The 21,902-nt window shown below is 42.0% G+C and overlaps 1 protein-coding gene and 2 long non-coding RNA genes across 4 annotated transcripts in view; 1 reads left to right on the top strand and 2 right to left on the bottom strand.

Moving 5' to 3' along the window:
* The window catches only part of Marchf3 (membrane associated ring-CH-type finger 3), a 145,281-nt gene extending 139,146 nt beyond the window's left edge, over positions 1 to 6,135 (bottom strand). Inside the window, exon 1 of the mRNA XM_005069097.4 lies at positions 5,915 to 6,135. The gene's annotated coding sequence lies outside the window, so the exon portion shown is untranslated. The remainder of the gene's footprint in view (positions 1 to 5,914) is intronic.
* LOC121138861 overlaps positions 1,044 to 21,902 on the top strand; it is an 87,504-nt gene continuing 66,645 nt past the window's right edge. The window contains exons 1-3 of one of the 2 annotated variants that reach the window (XR_005875735.1): positions 1,044 to 1,201; positions 3,347 to 3,559; positions 7,584 to 7,669. This is a non-coding gene — a long non-coding RNA (uncharacterized LOC121138861). Of the gene's footprint in view, positions 1,202 to 3,346; positions 3,560 to 6,378; positions 7,670 to 21,902 lie in introns of those variants that run through there. The other variant, XR_005875734.1, reaches the window with a different exon arrangement.
* LOC121138862 lies at positions 17,251 to 20,930 on the bottom strand. The gene is made up of 2 exons (XR_005875736.1): positions 17,480 to 20,930; positions 17,251 to 17,382 (listed from the first exon to the last, which is right to left on the bottom strand). It is a non-coding gene; the product is annotated as an uncharacterized LOC121138862 (long non-coding RNA).

Below are 21,902 nucleotides of genomic sequence, written 5' to 3'. Positions count from 1 at the left end.
TCCAGGGGATCTGATATCTTCTTCTGGCCTCAGTGGGCACCAGGCGTGTATGTGGCGCACATCTACCTATACATGCAGACAGAGCACTCACGCACATAAAACAAATCTTGGAAGCAGACATGGTGGAGCATGCTTACAATCCTCATATTCAGGAGGCAGAAGCAGGTAGATCTCTGTGAATTTTAGGCCAGCCTGGTCTATACACAGCATTCCAATCCAGTTGGAGCTCCACAGTGAGATATTGTCTCAAAAGAAAATTCTTGGGATATACACTCATAATTTTTCCAATTATGTGGCATCTTCTTGCCCTATTTATTTCATAACAAAAAAGTTTTGAACCTTCAAAAAGAGCACATTTTGCTCACTTGAAATATGTGTGTGTGTTAGCATAAAATATACTTGGCAGGTCCTAACATAATTGGATGGCTACGCCTTGCAAAAACTTGATTTCTTTTTAATCAAATTTTTAGAACCATACTGGGTTTCTTGCCAGGGCTGCAATAGTGAGCAATAAATACATCATTAGATCAATGGTGGTCTGATGATAGATTACTTGAAAGATATTTCCAGCCAAGAAGAATAAGATCAGACGTCTCATTGTGTAAAGATTAATAAAATATTGTTTAAAGCATAGATACCATGTTAATATAACAGGGAAGGAAACATTGCAAAACAGAATGGAACAGCCAGGGGTTTATGATGTAGTGTGATATTGATCATGGATTTTCCTGAGTACTTGAGACCAGCCACACTATTATATATGCCTCTGATTAGACCTTGAGATGAGAAGGAAAAAAGTTATAAAAAAGAAACCAGGGGAAGGCCTGCTGCTATAATAAATTATTAAAAGCAAGCAGGGTGAGTGGGTTGTAAAGACAATATAAAACAGAATCAATGCCCGCAAGAAACCCCAAACCACCCACACTTCTATAAATTTCTTACCACTGTGTCTGGCATTTCACTGGAGGTATTTCTTTCCCACACACTCCCCACCCCACCCCCACCCCTGACCCTTCACTCTCAGCCTCGTTCTTTTTTCAGAGCTAAGCATTTGTTTTTCTTGTGTAACCCAGGCTCTGCTGTCTGCAGTCGTGTCTTCAGCTTGTATTAGCAGTGTCTGTAAGGACACAGTTGAGTGCATCTGTCACTTCATTCATCTGGACCTTAAATATAACACTGACACTGTAAGCCGGGATACGGAGTGAGTATGAAACACATGTCAATATTACTTCAATACCATCCTTCACCAGTTTTCTTTTTCCTTATTGTCAAACCCACAAAGCTAAAGCTACATTAAAACTTCTCTGGCTCGATTAACACTTCCTATGAGATAACACTGCTAGAGTAGCAAATGAGGGATTCAATGGAGCATTTTGGGAGAACAGTTAAAATGGTTAAAATTTATACATTAGGAGTTGTTAAGAGAGCAGATTGACTTGAAAAGTGAACCCCCTTTTTTTCTTTTAGATGATTTCACTATGGGAATAAAGGTGAAGGAAAAAGGGTCAAACACTTGAAAATAATTTGTCAAATGAAAGTTAGATACCAAAAATATGCCATGGTTAAAAAAAAAATTGTTGCATAGAAGTTTGTAATGACCTATGACCCAGTTTCAAGAAAGGCAGCATTCTACTGCAGCTGATTGTTTTCTCTTTCCTTTTCCTTCCTCCCTCCCTCCCTTCCTCCCTCCCTCCCTTCCTCCCTCCCTCCCTCCCTCCCTCCCTCCCTCCCTCCCTCCCTCCCTCCCTCCCTCCCTTCCTTCCTTCCTTCCTTCCTTCCTTCCTTCCTTCCTTCCTTCCTTCCTCCCTTCCTTCCTTCCTTCCTTCCGTGTGCCTGTTTGTTTAAAATGGGCAGAAGTCAATGCTGTTGTGTGTCTGGGGTTGTGATACACCTCAGGTTTTACAGCCACTCTAAATCAATCAAATCATGCAGAAACTTGGAAAAAATGGAATGTAAGTAACAATTTTGCTAGTGTAAAAAACAGTAGTATTAGTATAACATGACAGTAGACAAAAATAGTGCAAGGCTATGGACTCTTGGGGGAGTGCCTGGACTCTGCCCTGAGTGAAATGACAGATTCTGGATATCCCCTATGTGGAAGGAAGTGGGGATTGGGTGGGAAGCTGGGGGTGGGGGTGGGGGGAGTGTGGGAGGAGGGGAGGGAGAGGGAGGGAGCTCGGATTGACATGTGAAGCAAGCTCTTTTCTTAAAAAAATGTAATAAAAATAATGGAAGAAAAAATACAGAGAAACCCTGTCTCAAAAAACCAATATACAATAATATTATATATATACATATACATGTATATATATATATATATTGATAGGTCACTTAACAATCTTTGGAGGACAATATAAAAAAATAGTGCTAAAATGCTGGTCCAAAGAATTCCCCATGTAAGCTTTGTCCCCAATTGTGCTCTGTGACCTTTAGTAAATTATTAGCCTTCCATGTCAAGGTTGGCTGGTTAAGCTCAGGGTCATCTAAACAATTATCATATATGCTGACTAACTTTATAAGGAAAACTTATAAAGTCAAATCTAATAACAGGAAAAATGGAAAGACAATGGTTAAAAAAATCAAAAGCATCACAAACTAAACAAAGGCAGCTCTCAGTGTAAGGTCATCATCTCACTTATTGCTATTATCTTTAAACATGAGAGCCAGAATTCAAGTATTATCCTTTTGTGGCTGCTGTTTGTTCATCTGAAACTAAGTGGGAAAAAATCATTGTCCTTCAAAGATTGTTAAGTGACCTATCAAATGCCAAGCCTTCCCCTTAAGAGAAATTGCTCTGTAAATGTCTCCGTGATGATCCAATGATCTGGAATGATATGAGTTCAGTGTCTCAACCTATCTGCATCCTTTTGTCATCAAGGAAGTAAATATGCTCAACATTTCTGACCTCTGTGAAGTCTTTTTCTTTTTTATTAACTTGAATGGGAGAGAGGGCAACTTCTGATAGAGATCTATTCTCTTTCAAAACTTACCTAAGAGTATAATATGGAGAATTTTATGAAATAGAAAAACAGAGCACAGAACACACATGGCAATGATCAGAAGGTAAATAAAGAAAACCAATCAGTGATATTTGTAAATAAGAACTAACGCCAATTTCAGTAAGAATACAGGTAGCAATCAATTTTTAATCTAGCGCTGTGGTAATGGGACAGCTTGAAATACATCCAAGGTAACTTTTAGAATGTGAGTGTTATGGTGGCTGGTCAATGAAGTAGCTACAGTTTCCTAAGGAAACACTTGATTCTGGTTAAGTCTGTACTATCCTTGACTTGTGCATGCTTCTGTCCTATCACACAGACAAAAAGGCTTTCTTTGCATCCTTCAGGGAAAAATGGTCAACAATGTCGATTAGAACTGGCCAAAACACCTCACAACATCCAGGAATCTCTGATACAAGGTAATGGAGGAACCAAGGCTGAGGAGAACTATTAACTTTATTTTGTTTCTCCAAGAAGATTTCCTCAAAAGGAAGATTACAGGCTCAAGACAAAAGAGGCCCATAGTTGAGGAGAAAGTTAATAACTATCAATTTTATAAGGTCAGTAAATACCAAATTTCTGGATAATCAATTGTGAAGTCAACTCACAGATCATGTTATTTTATACCATAGACACCATTACAGTATTTCTTGGAATATGTTCAAGAGGTCCCTTGTAATAGAACTTGTCTTGAGTGCTTAGAAATGAAGGTACAAATTTAGAAATATATATTAGTGATTTGAATATTTTCTCCCAAATGTTTATGTACCATAAAATGGAAATACTTCTTGTGATGAGTTTTTAAAACCTCTTCAGTTTATAATGAACACCACTATTAAAATGTAATTAAGAACATAGAATTATTGTGAAAAAGATCAACTATGCTTCTTGAAAGTATTGTTCTTATTGTCATTAAAAGTAACTATACTATTAAAGGAATTTATAGCATTTTAAAGTATCAGTCACTGGCCTTTAGAAACTTAATAAGCTGTTGTAGTAATACTCCTCCCATATCTTTTTAGTCACGAGAAATTTTATGATAAATCCTTTTTACTATTTTTAAACTACAAATTGTGAACCATTGTTACTAGTGATTAGGGCAAATATAACTTATTTCCAGGGTATAAATTCCTAAAGGCATGCTTCATTGGAATTACTAAGGCAATCTTGATTTCAGCCTTGGCAACAAAGTTCTATTTACTTCTATTAAAGTGTGTGTGAGCATGTTTGTATATATATGTGTGTGTTCAAAACAATTTATTTTTAGTGCATTCTCTGAAGCAAAATAAAACAGTTTGTGATATATGTGTTACTGCAAGACTGTAAACCAACCTTACTGGCAACATGACAACCACATTTCTTCTCAGGGGATTATTTTTTCTCCTGTAATTCCCCCTCCTCAAATTATGGATACAGCTCTATCAGAAAATACAGTCTCCCCTTTCTAGAGACAGCATTCCCTTCAGCTCCCTCAATAAAACTGCAACTTCAGGCCAAATAGTGGATGAAAATAGAAGAGGAAGGCTTTGTTTGTAGCATGCTGTTTTGCTAAGGGTTGCCCCCTAGTCATGATTCACTCGATTCTCTGGCTGAAGTGTACATGCTATGTTTTAACAGATGGGCTGGCTGGCGGCTGCTGGGCTGTAAACAGGAGCATGGAATCTGCACTGAGTGGTATTGAACTGAGTGCTCGTAAAGTTCATGGCCATATACTGACCCAGACAGACCAGACAGATGCAGACATGCTTACACATACACGGTCACATACCTCATAGCTAAGAGGGTTCATCTCTGGAATCCAGAGGAAGTTCAAGACTGAGTCAATCCTTCATATATTTCTACCTCATTCCCCTATCAATCCTGCACACACACACACACACACACACACACACACACACACACACACACACGCTCAGATATGTGTATATGTGTGTACACTCACATCTACTACGTAATCAATGTTTTGCATATTTTAAAATATCCCAACTTCTGATCCAACTATCTCTAGTACTCTTAATGAGCTTTCATTCATATCAAATAAGAATGACAAGACAATACTGCCTTGAATTTTATTCAGTCCATACAGAGTATAAGCTTTATGCAACTGCACTCAGGAAACCAAGGCAGCATTTTACCACAAAGAGAGGGAAGGAAGAAGAAGAAAAAAAAATGCAACCCAGGTTAAGTCACAAACCAAGTGTCAGGTTTAACCTTGAATCCTCCGTTGTCAGTTCTTGTCCCAACTTCATCGCTTAAACACACAGGTGCAAACACACTTAAACAAACACCACCACACCAGGGTGGCAGACTCGCAGCCTGTCTTCAGCTCCCTGCTGGTCCGAACCAAGTTCCTCAGACACCGTGTGGTGGATGCGGGGGTCTGAGCACCCTAGGAAGAGGGGCGCAGATCCAAGGGCTGACCGGAAGCAATTACTTCCCAAACTTTAACGTTCAGTATTGCTGTCAATTTCCTGGAATCTGCAGAGTTGGGAAGGGGCCTGCTAAGGTCCCCGGAGGGTCCCTCCAATTCTCACTCAGAACGCGACCAGCGCTTGCTGCGCTCGCCGGCTCGGGCGCCGGTTAATGTTTAGAAACCAGTCACAGCCATCTAGGAACTGGTGTGCGCGCACCGAGGCGTCCCTGAGGGCCGTGTGACCGCCGCAGAGGGGCAGGGGCGCGCCCCGGACCTAAGGGTGACAGCCACCAAAGCCAAGTCGGTACCCACGCACAGCCGCGTCCCGGGCCGAGTTTGGGATGCTTTGAAAACCAGAAGTTCGGAAGCCCGGACGCCGGCAGCGAGAGAGTGTCCCCTGCCCTCCCACGGCCGCCACGCTCCCACCCACTAACACCGACGCGGTCCCCTGCTCGCTGGCAAAGCGGCGCCCAGGAGCCGCCTGTACGGCGCGGCCACTCACCCTCCTGGCCCAGTCCTGACGCCCAATCCACGCCCCTGCTGCAGATCCTCGGTCCCAAGTTGCTCCGAACCGCCTGCTGCTTGCGCCCCGCGAGACCTGGGCTCATTGGATCTAGTGGGCACCTGACGGGGATTCCTGCAAGCCCGGCGACCGCCCGGCTCAGCAGTCGCCCGGAGCGCGCTGACAATTCACAGACCGCTCAGCGAATGAGGCGGATCGCCGCGCTGCGCTGACTAGGCTCCTGGGGGGGGCGGGGTCGCGGGGGGGCGGGGTCTGCCTCGGGACAGCCCCCGTAGGGCGGGGCGTCCACTAGCTTGTGACTGGCGTAGTCCGTACCCAATTGTCGGGGCACCAGGACTTTCGGAGGCCGTGGGAGGTGCCCACCACGTGGTTCCGCCCCTCAGTCGCTGTCCTATCGCTTACAGCCGAGCGTTGGCCGGGAGACGCTCTGGCGACCTGTAAGTTGGCGGTCGTCAAGTGCGGTGGTGGTGGTGATGGTGGTGGTGGTTGTGGAGGCTGCTGCCGGCTCCAGCGTGGCCTGAGGCAGTGGGATCGTCCAGGGAACGAGGCTGCGGCCAGGGAAGGCCCCTGCTGTGGTTGACAGACAGACGGCAGGAGCTCCCAGAGCCGTCGCGAGTGGGCACGCAGTGGAGTACATCCCTCGTACCTGGCACCGGTAGGAGGCGCGGGACTTGGCCCCAGAGACGCCCCAGCCATCCGAGGACTCTGAGTACCCTACCCATAGAGGGTGGGTGATTCCCACCACGTCCAACCACACTGGAAACGGCTCTAAGCTCCGAAACAAAAAACTCTGGTCCAGCCAACCTCCGGGAAAGTACGAAGCAAGACACTCTTCCTTTCCCTCCACACCGCTAGGGACCCTTCGCCAAAGCCTGATTCTTCTCACGCCCTAAGGCTCCCCACGCACTTCCCATCCTCCACAGTAGGTTCTGCTGCTGTCGGCTTGGTCCTCCAGGAATATCGAGAGGCCAGAACCATCCATCTTCTTGGACAGAAAACCGCAGAGCAAGCTACATCTGTCGGACTCTGTATTCCCTTCTTTCCCCTTCGGAAATCCTTGATTAGGATGAAGACAGGAAGCAGCTCCTAGCTGAAAGTGCATTGGAGCCTTTAGGTCACTGTCAGCTTAATTCACAGCTGCAGTCTTGCCAGAATGGTCTTTTCGGCCAGTGTTAGGGCTGTACACACATGAACGAGCACACACACACACACACACACACACACACACACACACAAACACGGGGCTGGGGGGGGAGAACATACAGCCAGAAACAGACACTGGAGCATTGCTGTCAAACCAAGGCTTAGAATATGAGCACGGCCTAGACTGTTTTCTGGTGAAGGAAGAGCCTATCTGTGCCTAGACCTGTACCTGTGCACCCAAATTGTGCCAACAGGAAATCACAACAGTACAGGAAAGAAGCCCAAACCTGTTGCTATTCACATGTACCCCCACCGCACCCCACCTCCACACTTTTGCTTGCAACCCAAGCACTTCAGATCACTGCCTCGGTTCTGAGAGACCCTACAGGGTTTATGCTGTCTTTCAGTACAGGTGACTATTCATGTGTGAGAGCGCTGCAGGTGTCATTTCAATGGCCACCTGGCTTCCACCAGTTCCTGCATTATAGCTCATGTCTCTTGACAGGACTCTGATGAAGTCAGCGGGTAGGAGGAAGGTAAAGTGGCAAGGAGTGAAAAGGCACCTGTAGCAGGCAAGGCTGCGACTCTTCGGTGAGTGAGCTCTGGCTTGGGTTGTTTTTAACTCTGGGGGAAGAGGTCCATAGGCAGGTTGTCAGAAAGGGTAAGAATAGGAACTGGATAGTCCTTAAAAAATATTGATGCCAAGCCCGAACCAAAAGACTGGTACAAATGCGGTAGACTGTTTAATTGCAGCAGTCACTTAGTAGGGGCAGAGTGGCTAAGGAGAACGGCCTTTGCCTACAATTGAGAGGTAAAGAAGATTAATAGATCATATGAATATCTGCTCATGTTGCGATGGGGTGAGGTTGGGGTGGGAACAGGTCTGGGGATATCAGACAAAAGAAGAGAAAGCCCGGACGACTACTCCCCGGTTCTAGTAGTGTGTCAGTCAGATTTCGTCACTGTGACAAAATACCAGAGAAAGTGTGCTGTATAAGGAGGAAGGGTTCATATTAGCTTACAGTTAACTCTGGCATAATTCCATGGTCTCGTGACCTCTTTGGACCTGTGGCAGCACGGTGCCGGAAGCACAAGGTAGAACAGTGCTGCACACTTCAGTGGTGACCAAGCATGGGGGGACGGGCAGAGAAGGCCGATGGGTACAAGTGCCCTAAAGTCCCAACGTCCAGCGGAAGTTCTACCACCGCTCTGGAAACCAGCTCTCCAACCATGGGTCTTTGATACAAACTGCAGTAAGCCGGTGCACTCTGATCTCCTTTTAAAACCGTGCTCTTCTGTTTGCGTTCATGTGACCCTCTACAAGTCCCTCCCTTGAAGGCTCTCACGAAACATTGTATTTGACTGGGACAATAGGAAGCTCTCATGGAAGAAATGCACGACTTTGGACTTTGTCCATTCACATTTGTGGATGTAACCAGAGACTGTGGTCACGATCACACGCCGTGAGGGGTTTTCACGGGTGCTAATTGTTATTTTAAAAACCATCTTTGGGCTGATAGGATGGCTCAGACAGTAAAGGATGCTTGGTATAAAGTCTGAATAACCTGAGTTCTATCCCTGGGTCCCACCTTGAGGAAGAGAACTTATCACCCCCAAATTGACCTCTGACCTCCATGTGTTCATCATGGTAGTGGCATGCTGGCATGCACACGCACACACATACACATAAATGCAATATTAAAGAAATTAAAAATCATGTTGGCAGAGCTGGTGAAGCACTTGTGAGATATGGGTGAGGCCCTGGGTTTGATTAAGAGCACTAGAAAAAGTTTACAGCACCTTGGTAGTGGAGCCAAACTCTGGCTGATGACTCCGTGTAAAGTTACATTTACATTAGCTGTTGAGGAGGAAATAAAAGACATTCATTTAGTAAATAAGATGTATATAGCTAATGTTTAGATTTCCATTTCTTTCATCTATAGATATATGCATTCTTAGATTAATTATACACCTCAGTTTCTCTTTAAGAATGGATGGCATCTTTGTTAAGGTTTCTATTGTAATTTAAAAAAAAAGACCAAACAACTTGGGGAGGAAATTGTTTATTTCATCTTACAGTGTATATTTCATCACCTGTGGAAGTCAGGCCAGGAACTCAAGGTAGGAACACGGAGGTAGAAACTGATGTAGGAGCACAGAAGAGTGATGTTTGGTGGCTTGCTTTGCTCATGGCTTGCTCAGCTTGTTTTCTTAAACCAGCCCAGTGGTGGCACCACCTACATTCAGTCACTAAGAAAATACCTCCCAGTCTTGCCTACAGGCTGATTCTATCTAGGTATTTTTCTCATTTAAGACTCCTTCTCAAATGACCCTAGTTTGTGTCAAATAGATATAAAACTAGTCAGCACAGATGGAATGGAAGACTGACCATTTGTACTATTTTCATATGTACACATTACCTTTTTAAAATTAAATATTTTTGAGACTAAAATGTATACATTTCCCCCTTCCCTTTCCTCCCTCCAAACCCTCCCATATACCCACTCTGCTCTCCTCCAAATTCATGGCCTTTTTTCACTAATCGTTATCACATGCATATATATATATGCATACATATATTCCTAAATATGATCTGCTTACTCCATATAATGTATGTATTTTTTCAGAGCTTACCACTGACACTGGACAACCAACTGGTTCCTTACCATCTTCTATTGTTTGCATTTTTCTACAAGTGCCTACCACTTGGACACAAGACAGAACATTTCTTTGGTTGCTAGCTCCCATAACCCTATAGAGTTTGGGTTACCCTGATATTCTATGAGGGGAAACAAGACCTCTTCCTATTTCAGGATCTTAGGCTTAACACTGCCTGTAGGAAACAGAAAGAAACCCCAAAAGCCTGAATGTGAAAGTCACTTGTTTACTTCCAGCCTATTTCATGAGATTTCTTTTATTCAAAGGGGTGAGGAAATCTGTGAATACTTTAAGGGTGAATAAAGTGGTATAGCTGTGTTGGATGGTAGATCTACTTTTAGATTTTTGAGAAATCTCCACACTGATTTTTAAGATGCACCAGTTTGTAATCTAATCCCTCTATAAGTGAATGAGGTTTCAACTTCCCACATCCTGGCCAGCATTTGTTCTCACTTGTTTTCTTGGGTTTGGCCATTCTGACTCTCAAAGTAGTTTTAATTTGCATTTTTTTCTAATTGCTAAGGATATTGAACACTTTTATAGATATTTCTCAGCCATTTATAGTTCTTTTGAGAACTCTGAATCTGTAACCCATTTTTAAATTAGGTTATTTGTTTTTTATTAAAAATTTCTTTGTATATTCTGAATAGTAATCTACCAGATGATTAGATGCAAAGGCTCTCTCCCACTTTGTAGGCTTCCCTCTCACTTGCTTGTGCCTTCTGTTATATAGAACCGTTTTAATTCTATGATGTCTGCTTTGTCCATTGTTGGTCTTATTCCTAAGGGAATAGAGTCCTATTCTGTGAGTCCTTTCCTACACCTATTTTTTCAAATTAATTTATTTCTTACATTCCAATCCCAGTTCCCCTCCCTCCTCTCCTCACACCCCCCTCCAGCTCCTATCATCTCTTTGAGGCCCTCCCTTCCCGCCAAACTGGACAAAGTATCTCTCCATATAGAATGGGCTCCACTAAGTCAGTTTGTGCATTAGTGTTAGATCTTGGACCCACTGCCAGTGACCTCATATATTGTCCCAGCCGCATCATTGTCACCTATAATAAGGGAGTCTAGTTTGCTCTTATGCAGGTTCCCCATTTGTCAGACTGGAGTCAGTGATCTCTCACTAGCTTGGGTAAAATGTTTCTGTGGGTTTCCTCATCATGGTCTTGACTCCTTTGTTCATATTATCACTCCTCCCTCATTTTGATTTTACTCCAGGAGCTCAGTCCAATGGCAAGTTGTAGATTTCTGCATCTGCTTCCATCTGTTTCTGAAACAGTGTTCTAGCTTCTCTGGGGTTTCCTACACCTATATCTTATAGGCTACTTATGTATTTTTTCTTCTAAAAGTTTTAGCATTTCATGTTTCCCTTTGAGATCTTTGATCATTTGTAGTTGATTTTCATGCAGGATAACAGATATAAGTCTAGTTTCATTCTTCTCCAATGTGGACATGCAGTTTCCCAAGCACCACTTGTTGAAGATGCTATCTTTTCTCCAGTATGCATTTTTGACATCTTTATCAAACATCATATGGCAATAGTTATGCGTACTTGTATTTGGGTCTCATATTTTGTTCCATTGGTCTACATGTCTGTTTTTGCGCCAAGTACCATGATGTCTTCATTACTATGGTTGTGTAATATAGCTTGTAATCACTCCAGCATTGTTCTTTTTGTTCAAGATTGCTTTGGCTATCTGAAGTCTTATGTTTTCATATGAATTTTAGGAAATTTTCTATTTCTGTGAAGAACATTTTGGGGATTTTGGCTGGGATTACATTGAGTCTAGATTGCTTTTTGGTAAGATGGTTGCTTTCACAATATTAATTCTGCCAACCCACAAACACAGGATGTCTTTCCATCTTTAGGGTCTTCTACAACTTTCTTCTTCAGAAATATGGACTTAACATTCTACTCCAGAGATAAATTGCTCTGCTATATTCATTGCTGCTCTATTAACAATAGCTAAGGAATGGAAACAAGCTAAATGTCCTTCAGCTGATGAGTAGATAATAAAGATATGATGCATATACATAAGGGAATTCTATTCAGATATAAACAAAAACAAAATTACAAATTTGCAGTAATGAATGAAAGTAGAAAGTATTATACTGAGTGATATAGACTCAGAAAGACAAATGACATGTGTTCTCTCATTTTTGTCCATCCCAGATCCAAATCTTTGGATATAAAGTATATAACTTGGAGTAATTCCAGAAACTAGAAAATAAGGGGACCAGAGAGATAGGTAGAGGAGTAACAGAGAAGGGGACAGGTGCTATGAAGGGGGAAGTGAGGAAAAATGGAGATTTAACTAAAAAGGGGGGAGGGAGGACAACACAGCAGGAGAAGGATGGAGAAGAGATAAATAACACTAAAGATATTTGAAAATGCCAAAGGGAAACATTATCTTATGTTAACTTTAAAATACATGCAACTATATATATAAAGTTATAAAGGTAAAAATGCTCACCCTAAGAGAGCCATAGGCTAGCTAATAAAAGCTAATTGGACTTATGGCCCACTCATTAGAAGGGAATTCATGCCTGGTACTGTAAACCTATCCAACCCCCTGTGGTTGGTGAGTGTTATTGACCCTAAAAGGAACCCACTGTGCCATTTTCCCAAATCAGTACAATTTCTAACAGCATTCTAAATACTTATCCTTACACGCACAGATAAGTAGACCTCTCACCCTCATAAGAGGAGCTTTTTGCAGTGAATGGAAACAATTACAGACATCCACACTTGGTCAAAATGCAGAGAAAAACTGACCATTGGATGCTCAACCCCAACTGATACATCTACATCGCAAATCCCACAACTAAGACTTGGGAGACATTGTAGAAGAGGGGGCAGAAAAGTTGGAAGAGTCTGAGGATCAAAATATCTTCTGTGAGATTGTTTCTTCTGTATGGCAGAGAGCTGTGCCAATAAAAATCTCAACAACCTGCAATGACAATGCCATTTGGCATGCTAATGTGGAGGAAGGAATCTCATTAGGCCCTACCCTCATATGAAGAGTTACAGGCAATTAGTGGCTGCTTTGAGAAGCAGGGTCAATCTTCTTCAGAATGAGCCTCATAGGTTATCCAATCCTAAGCAGTCAGCCTTAAACATGTACACATAAGCAACACTAAATGGACTCAACAGGAGATATACATACATATATATTTTTAACAATAATTAAGAAGTCATGAATTTGAGAGGGACTGGGGAGGGCACAGGCAGAGCTGGCAGAGGGGTGGAAATGAAGTAAATACAGTATTCAAGAATAAAATCCTAAAAACCACATTTTAAAAGAATGAGAAGAATCACAGATGCAAGATTTTTCCATTGTGGATGGTAAGGAAATTTGTGGTTAGGCAGTGCGGTCCCTCTCTGACAAGGTATGCTTTAGAACGCTTGAACAGGCTGTGACTAGTAAGAGCCATGAGTTCCAATCTGAACAGCTGCCATGGTGAGTGCTTCTGGCAGTCACTTAACCTCTGTTTACCTTTCTTCCTTGGCTGTAAAACAGCTGGCAGAATTGTCCTGCTGCTTTTAGTTGCTCAAGGGAGACCCCATGACAATGGTGACTATGCACTGCAAATGCTTTGCATTTATAGTAGTTCTGACTGCTGAAAAGGGGGAAAAATGTGAGGCTGAAAGGGGAAATAGTGTGCTCTAGACAATTGCTTACACATGCAATTTCTATCTATTTAGATCTCACTGGATTCTTGTCCTATAAATGGAAATGAGGGGAAAGGGCCCTTTACCATCCTTTGATTGCCAAGTATTTCAAAAGATGTTAGAGAGAATACATAATGGTTGGTTAGGTTTTGTCAGCACAAGAGTCATCCGAGAAGAGAGCCTCAACTGAGAAAATGCCTCCATCAGACTGACCTGTAGGCAAGCCTGTGGGACAATGTCTTGATTGATGATTGGTATGGAAAGGCTCAGACTACTGTGGGCAGTGCTATGCCTGGGCAGGTAGTCCTGGGGTATGTAAGAACATAAACTAAGTAAGCCCATAAGCAAGGGAGCAAGTCAGTAAGCACTGGTCCTCTATGGTCTCTGATTCGGGTTCTGTCTTGACTTCCCTCAGTGAACTGTGGCTTGAGATATGTAAGCCAAATAAACTCTTTCCTTCCCAGGTTGCTTTAGGTTATGGTCCTATCACTGCAAGAGAAATGCAAACTAAGACACACACTATAGGGACTGACAAGAGTGCTCATCGGGTAAAAGTCCTTGTTGTACAGCCTGATGATAACTTGAGTTTGATTCCCAGAAAAGTGGAGGGTGAGAACCCGCTCCACAAAGTTGGCACATATAAAATGGCTACCCATCTCACCACCCCCACCATGTTGTGAGATATCCACCCTACCCGCACCTGTGACCATGGTTGTGGTCACAGGTGTGGATGGGACGGAGTGGGTTTAGGTCTGGGGTTGGGACAGGTGGCGCTCTCTGGCTTCTGGTCAGGTCACAGAGGGCATCCTGTGTGGATCCTTAGAGTGGGAACTTGTGGCTGTCACCTGCTTCTTGTGTAAGTGACTTCTCCTGGAATAAAATTAGATTTAACCTATATTGAGCCTAGTCCCATGAATCTTGATACATACACACACATACACACACACACACACACACACACACACACACACACACACGCGCGCGCGCGCGCGCTTTTAAAAGGAGAGAATGCAAAATGGAAAGAGTTGAAGCAGAGCTAGAGCTGAAAAATTTGCTTAACTAAAGACTATATTTCCCCTTCTTCCATTCCCACCATCCCTTTTAACACAGATTTACTTTGAAAACTGTTCACACTTTAAAAAGGACCATCCAAAATATTTTGCAAGGAAATGCAGACATTTATAAATTCCTGCCAGAAGCTAGACACTCTAAAATCATCTTTGCCTGGGAATCATTCTGAAACCTTGAACAAATCATCAACTTCATTAGTAGTTTCCCATGAATGACAATGCAGTGATATTTCTGACCAATTTCATACAGATGGGAGGGATAACTAATGACAAAGTAGTCTGAGATATTAATTTCTGTGTAGGCCACAAAATATCATAGAGGTGTTTTTGAAAAATGGAAGTATGGTATTTGTTTGTACATATCAACTAGAATATATTTTTGGAAGAGATTTTGATGGCACAGCATCTTCAGCCTGTGTGTTATCACGCACAAGACAATGTAATCTTCTACTTGGATGTCAAAGCAACTTCTCCATTGGAGAGATAGATTGGTACAGGTCCAACCGAGATAAAATGTGCTAACAGAAATGGGTAGGGAAGAGCATTTTTGTTTCATAAACACTTGGGATTTCAACATACATTCTCAGAAGAAAAATTATGTTGAATTTCTTAAAAATTTATACCACTGAGGACGAGCTTGATGGAAGACTCTAATGATCTTGAAAAACGATGACCTGGTATAAAACTACACAAGATGGTCAGGAATCTACCAGGGGAAATTCAAAACAAACACTTCTAGTTTTAATGAAGTCAGGCAGAGTGGCGCACACCTTTAATCCCAGCACCCAGGAGACAGAGTCAGGTGGATCTCTGTGAGTTTGAGGTCAGTTTGGTCTAATAGTGAGCTCCAGGACATCCAGGGCTTCATAATGAGAATGAGACCTTATCTCAAAAAAAAAAAAAAACAACCTTGGGGGGGGGAGACAAAAACCAACCAAACAAAAAACTTCATAATGAAATGAGTAACCCTGAGGGGTTAGGCAGCCATTGTAAAAGGGATATGCTCAGGGTGGATATGGGGAGGATGGAATCTACTGTAGGGCTCTCCAGAGAGCAACAGAACCTATGTGATCTATAAATGCATACACAGGCAGAAATTCACTATGAGAAACTGACTCAGTTATGAAGGCCAAAAAGTACCCTAATCTGTTTTTTGTAAGCTGGAGACCCAAGAGAGCCAGTGATTTAACTTCACTCCCTGAAAAACCAGGTGAGCTGGTGATAGAGAAGGCTGTCTAAAGCCAAGAAATGGGCGTTCCAGCTCAAGCAGGCAGGCAGGAAGCAAAACTGGGATTTTTCTTCTTGTGTTTTTCAATCCTGCACAGATTGGGTGATGCTCACATTAGGGAGTTAGTCTACTGAATACACCTGTTAAAATGCTACTCTCCCCCAGAAACCTCTTTATTTCAGCTTACAATTGTAGTCCATCATGCAGGGAAGTCAGGGCAGGAACTCAAGTCCAGAATCTGGAGGCAGGAACTGAAGCAGAGACCACAGAGGAACACTCCTTACTGGCTTGTTCCCATGACTCACTTAGTTTGTTTCTTATCCAACTCAGGACCTCTTGCCCAGGGGTGACATCCATAGTGGGCTGGGTCTCCCATATCAATCATTAATCAAGAAAATGCCCCACCACCTTGCTTATAGGCAGTTGGATGGAAGTGGTTTCTCAACTGAGGTTCCCCTTCCAAGATAACCATAGCTTGTGTCAAACTAACCAAGACATCACCATAGAAAGATCCAGAAATAATGTTTAATCTCACTATTCTGTGGTTTGGTGAATTTGACACATAAAATTAACTGTCACAAACAGAATTAAAACTGGAAGAATTTCTTACTATGTGAAGAAATTCCATTCTTTGAAAATCCTATTGCTGAGACTGGGAGTGTGGAGGTAATTAGGTTTGCCCTGTTAGCTTGTTATGAAGCTTGAATTGAGAGCTAGCACAGGACGAGGCTTATGGAAGGCCCTCTATTGATAATACTTACTGATTACTTACTAAATACTATATTCTACTTTAACATGTGAGAACTCCATTGATCCCAAGAAAAGTTTGTCTTATCACTGTCATCTCCTCTTCTTCAGAATTTCTAAGTTGAAAAACTACTATAGGGATAATAGTAGGCTGTGTACTTACAGGTCCAAAGCTCTTTATAGGAACTAGAGATAATATAGGGTAATTTATTTTTCTACTGGCAACCTCTTGAACACATCAAGGAAGAAAAAATCATCTTAACCTACCACTGCTCTGTTTTCCTGTAGAAAGACCTAATCCATATCTTTCCTAATGCCTAGGTTATCACATTGCAATGACAGCTTGGTGACACTCAAATCAAAACGGAGATAAAGAAGGCCATAGAAAACAAACAGTGCTTTTAAAACCAAAGCCATTTTCAGGTCTCATTGTAAAGCTCCTAGAAGATTTAGGCTTCTAAAAAATCTATGTTCATCACCCAGATTTTAGATTCATGGAAGCTAGTTCCCTGGAGGCAACCCTATTGGAATAAAATGGCCAGTCAAAGATTGAAAAAATGGATTATCCCTCGAAATGAATTGTATCATTAGTTATTATGAATACCCTAAATTATGACAGATTCATGTGTAAGTGTGCCAAGGAAAAGTAGATGTGATCTATAATACACAAAATTGTTTATTACCCAGGAGAATCTAGGTACTAATGTGAATGGTATTGCATCTGTGAAATCCTGAAACCCACAAAGGATTTGAAGATATAAAGCCAAATAAAACATAATACAGAGGGAAAGGATTTTGATTATGTAACATTTATATATAGCATCTCATTTTACAATTTTAAATTGCTTTTCAGTCATTGGTTTATTCTTCCTGCACACCTGGGGAGTATGCCTGTGCTGTTATCCTCTGTTCATAGCAAAGGCATCTGAGAATGAAAGAGGCAAGGGGTTTTGTCCAAAAGCACAATAAGGGCAGGGTGAAAAATTGTTCATTCAATCAGATGCCTATTCAGTACTACTTACTCTTAGCAAGACACCAAAGTCTGTGTGGTAGTGGTGCACACACATGGGTACCTTATGTGTGACCTCTGTCTTATAGGAACTTGCATTCTGCTGGATCAGGAAGTGATCTGTCAATAAGGAGTGCCCTGTTGAGAAAGGACCATAGTTTAGAGGAGGAGGAAGTGAGAGTTTGCTAAGATTCCTGGAGACAGTGGAACTCAAAGCCACTTGACAAATGGGGGCTGTGGGTTGTGGGAATGGCACAGGGGTTTTAAGATGAGCAAATAATTTAATACAATACAGGAGAATGCCCAGCTCTAGCAGTCATTGTGGGGAAGGGAACAGAAGGTAGCAAAGGAATAGGTTTTCCAGGTCATTTAAATGCCCAAATAAAATATATGAATTTCAAGCCTGTGGGTAGGCCTAAGGAGCTGGACTTGACTGGTCTCTGACTTCTCTTATTTTCAGATCAGGTTCTAAAAGCTGTCACAGGGTGAAAAATGAAAAGTATATTTCAACTTGCCTATTGTCAAAGGTTAGTCTAGGAATCCACATAAAACTGGCATATTAGCCAACCAAATCCTGGGGGTGTCTGTGGGAGCCTGGTGTTCTTATAAGTGAAGGTCACCAAATTACAGGAACACTGAGGCATCTCAAAGAACTCAGGGTAGCCTCCAAAGCAAGGACTGTGGTATTGCCCACAGATGTTAGGATTCAAAAATATTTATTACATAGAATTTAATTGTTACAAATCTTGACATTAACCAAGGAAACCAACTGTCCTCAGGAATTCAACCTAAACTTGAGGACCCAAAGAGGTAAGAGTGAGATCAAGCTCATGTGCTAGGAAGGCCTGGATCCTGGATCATCTTAGCTAGTGTGCGAAGTCACAGGAAACATTCAGCTGTGGATGCAAAGTGAACCTGGCCCTTTAAACAGTGATCATTTCAAGGTAAAATGTAGAGAAAATTTAAAATACAGGTTAAAAACCAGGTTTGTTCTCTTTCTTCTGAGAAGCTGTACACACACAAATGAGCTCTTAGCTGTGGACCAACATGTTTATAATACCTATCCGGATTCCCAGGCTACACAGTTCTGTCTCATTCACACCCAGTCCCATTGTGAAACAGAGGTGAAGGTCTCATTTGACCACATCTTGTTTCTGTCACATGGGAGAAATGAGGTTATTGTTGTTATACAGAAGATATCAGTAAAGAACATCAAGAAGTACCAACTGAAGGAGCTGTGCGAACATGTATAAATGTTTTTCCCCCTATGTGTGTGTTTATAGGCATAATCACAAGTCGCACCTTATGCTGATAAGAGACAGTTAGCAAACTGATCTCAGGGCTTCTTTTTAAACTTATTTACTGCATTGTCTTCCTGTTACCATAATTTGTGTCTGCTTGTTAGTTTTTGGTAGTAAGAAGGAATTGCTATACGTTGGTGCTGGGAAGTGATGTTTCAAATGATGATAAAGGCTGCAGGAAGGCCTACTTAAGTATTTCTTTTGCTATTTGTCTCATTTAAAAAGTCTGTGACTAGACTTCATACCTGTCTAATAAGCATGCATGGGACATTCTTGTGTTTGGTGACTGCTTTATAGGTCTCCATTAGTCTCCACGGTACCCCTTGAGGGTGAGTCAGTATTACCACCTACAGTTTACATATGAGGAAATTCAAGACACAAAAGGATTATGTGATTTGTACAAGGTCACCCAGCATGTGAGTCTAGCTAATAAAAGATGACTGCAAACTCTTTCCAAATAAAATGGGCTTATAAGTGGGAGGTAGCCTTAGTAGTAGCATCATCTCAGGATGAGTAAAGTACTGTTCAGGACTATGGAGCTTGCACTCTGTAAGATGAAGATTTTTAAACTGCAGGCTGGCTTTCAGACAGTTATCCTCAAACCAGAAATGTCTACATGTCCACATTTTTAAGAGCATGTGAATATCTGGCTCTTTCTGAGCTTCTAGACGCTAAGCTGGGGAAGGGGTGGGAACTAGATTACCTGTACCTGGGAGTTTCAGAAAGAGGTCTGATGCTCAGCCAGAATCAAGAACCACCACTCTAAAATTCAATCATAGGCTAAGTCTAAGCACAAAACACTGTGGTTCAATTCAGGGAAGGAAGACTGGTGTCTTCAGGCCTCCATCAAACTAGATCACAGGTATGATCAGCAAAGGAACAACATGCATGAAATAATTAAGATAACCGCATGTTGTCCCAGGAAGTCATGCAGAGATTAAGGTTTATTTGAGAACCATCAGTCTTTGGGATTTGTAATTTACTGGGTAACTACACTGATGTAGTCTTTAGTTATTATTTGGTTTACTTTAATGTTTTAACTCTAAGTACCTTGTGTTCCTTCAGAAATCTACATAAGGAGAACCAATAATACCTGTTCATGCACCTCCCTGTCAAACATGTATTAAATTCTTGCTATTGTTATAGGTAAAACCAAATAAAAAATAGGACACAAAACATCCTAGAATATTAAGACACACATTAAATGTTAACAAAAAGTAAAACTGTGTTAGGTAGGCATTCTTCATAACTGTTTAAAGTAGAAACAACTCAAATGTCCATAATCCAGTAAAGCATAAATAAATGTCACGAACAATAAAAAGGGGCTGCAGATGTAAATCCATGGTAGAGTTACACACATCTAGCTTGCATAAGGTTTGATCCCAAGCACAAATTATTACTACCAAAAGTCATAAGGAGGTGTAATGGAGTAAGTTTACATGCCACAACATGGACGGACCTGGAAGACATTATGCTAAGTAAAAAACATCCACAAGGAGTGTAAAAAATGACACAAGGAGTACATATTATCAATGCCACTAGTATGAAATGTCCAGAATAATGGACAAATATAATCAAATATATGGTTGCCTCAGGCTGGACAAAGAAAGCAAGACTATGAACTGGCATCTAGTGAATATGGGCTTTCTTTGAAAGGTGATGAAAATCTTCAAATTAATTTTAATAGTTGTACAAATGTGTTGACTACATTAAAACTACTAAATTTGATACTTTAAATGAGTAAATTATGTAGTTTTAGAATATTTCAATGAGGAAGGGAGGACGAGAAGGAGAGAGGGAGAGGGAGGGAGGGGAGGAACGGAAGGAGAGAGAACGAAAGAGAGAGAGAGAGAGAGAGAGAGAGAGGACTCCTAAAGGAAGGAGTGATTATTAATATGCATTATATATAAGAAAGGTAGTAGAAATGCTGTGAAGGAAGTAGCATTTGAGCTGGGTCAAAAGGAGACTTTTAAGGTATATTGGGTAGAGTTGAGTCATCTCAAAAGTGACATAAAAGTGGTAGGTGGTGCTGTCATGCAAAGGCAAATTAGATGGAATAAATGGAGTTTAGGACACACAAAGCAGACAGTAGGTGGGGTCTAGATGACACCCTGAATCCCAGAATTATTTGGTTTCCTCTCTCTCTCTCTCTCTCTCTCTCTCTCTCTCTCTCTCTCTCTCTCTCTCTCTCTCTCTCTCTCTCTCTCTCCCCCCCCGCAGGGGAGCCATACGTTTATCAGCAGTGGTTTTGAAAGGATTGTTGCAGACGGGTAGTTGATGGGGTGAGAGATCAGCGAGAAAGGTTATTGAAAGGTGTGAGTGAGAGATGGATTGAAAGAAGGAGACAGACGTGACAAGACAGCTAAGAAGCAGAATTATAAAACCCACCAACACTGGGGAGTAGGGGAAAAGCCCAGGTGCTTACCTCACCATCTCAGACTTCACAGGGGATTGGATCCAGTTTGATTTGTTATTTAGAATCATAGTTCAAAAAATATTGTTCAAATGACACCTAGCAACCAAACTGTAGCTGTTTAACGCCTTGCCAACCAAGGTTTGATTATAGAAACCTTTACACTTTTAAACAAGGGTGGGCTGAAGAGGAAATAGCATCCTACCATTTTGTGAGCACTTTGAAAACAGACCTTCCCTTGTTGATGAACTGGCCATTTATGGCCTGTCCTAAATGACTAAGTATTTACCACTTACCCAGATAGCTTCCCTAGAAACACTGCCTTTGGTGTGAGCAACTTGGATTTACTGCCTGGGCAACACCTCCCATCCACCACCCACACTGAGACTATTTGGCTCAGTCCTCATCAACAGGTGTCCTTAAGTATAATTTTGATTTGTTTCTAATAAGGGTGCAGACTCTGAAAAGCATGGGCTGTGTATCACACATTTAAACTTTCCCTTACAAGTGTTCAGTAGGGAAGATGGGAAATCAAGACCTCACAAACACAGGGGAGAAAAGGGCTGCTGTTTCTCTAATCACATCAGGCCTTACCTGTGTTTTCCATTAGGAGGAGAGGCAGCCAGATGTGAGCAACAATAGAAGTAGTTCCTTCCAGTGAATGCTGGTATGCCCTCTGGGGATCTGTCAGTGCATCCCTTATGGGCTTTGGAAGGTGTTGC

This window comes from Mesocricetus auratus, unplaced genomic scaffold, assembly GCF_017639785.1.
Source record: "Mesocricetus auratus isolate SY011 unplaced genomic scaffold, BCM_Maur_2.0 Super-Scaffold_6730, whole genome shotgun sequence".
Taxonomy (NCBI): Eukaryota; Metazoa; Chordata; class Mammalia; order Rodentia; family Cricetidae; genus Mesocricetus; species Mesocricetus auratus.
Note: the sequence above shows the minus strand (reverse complement) of the source record. Positions and strands in the feature narration are given on the sequence as shown.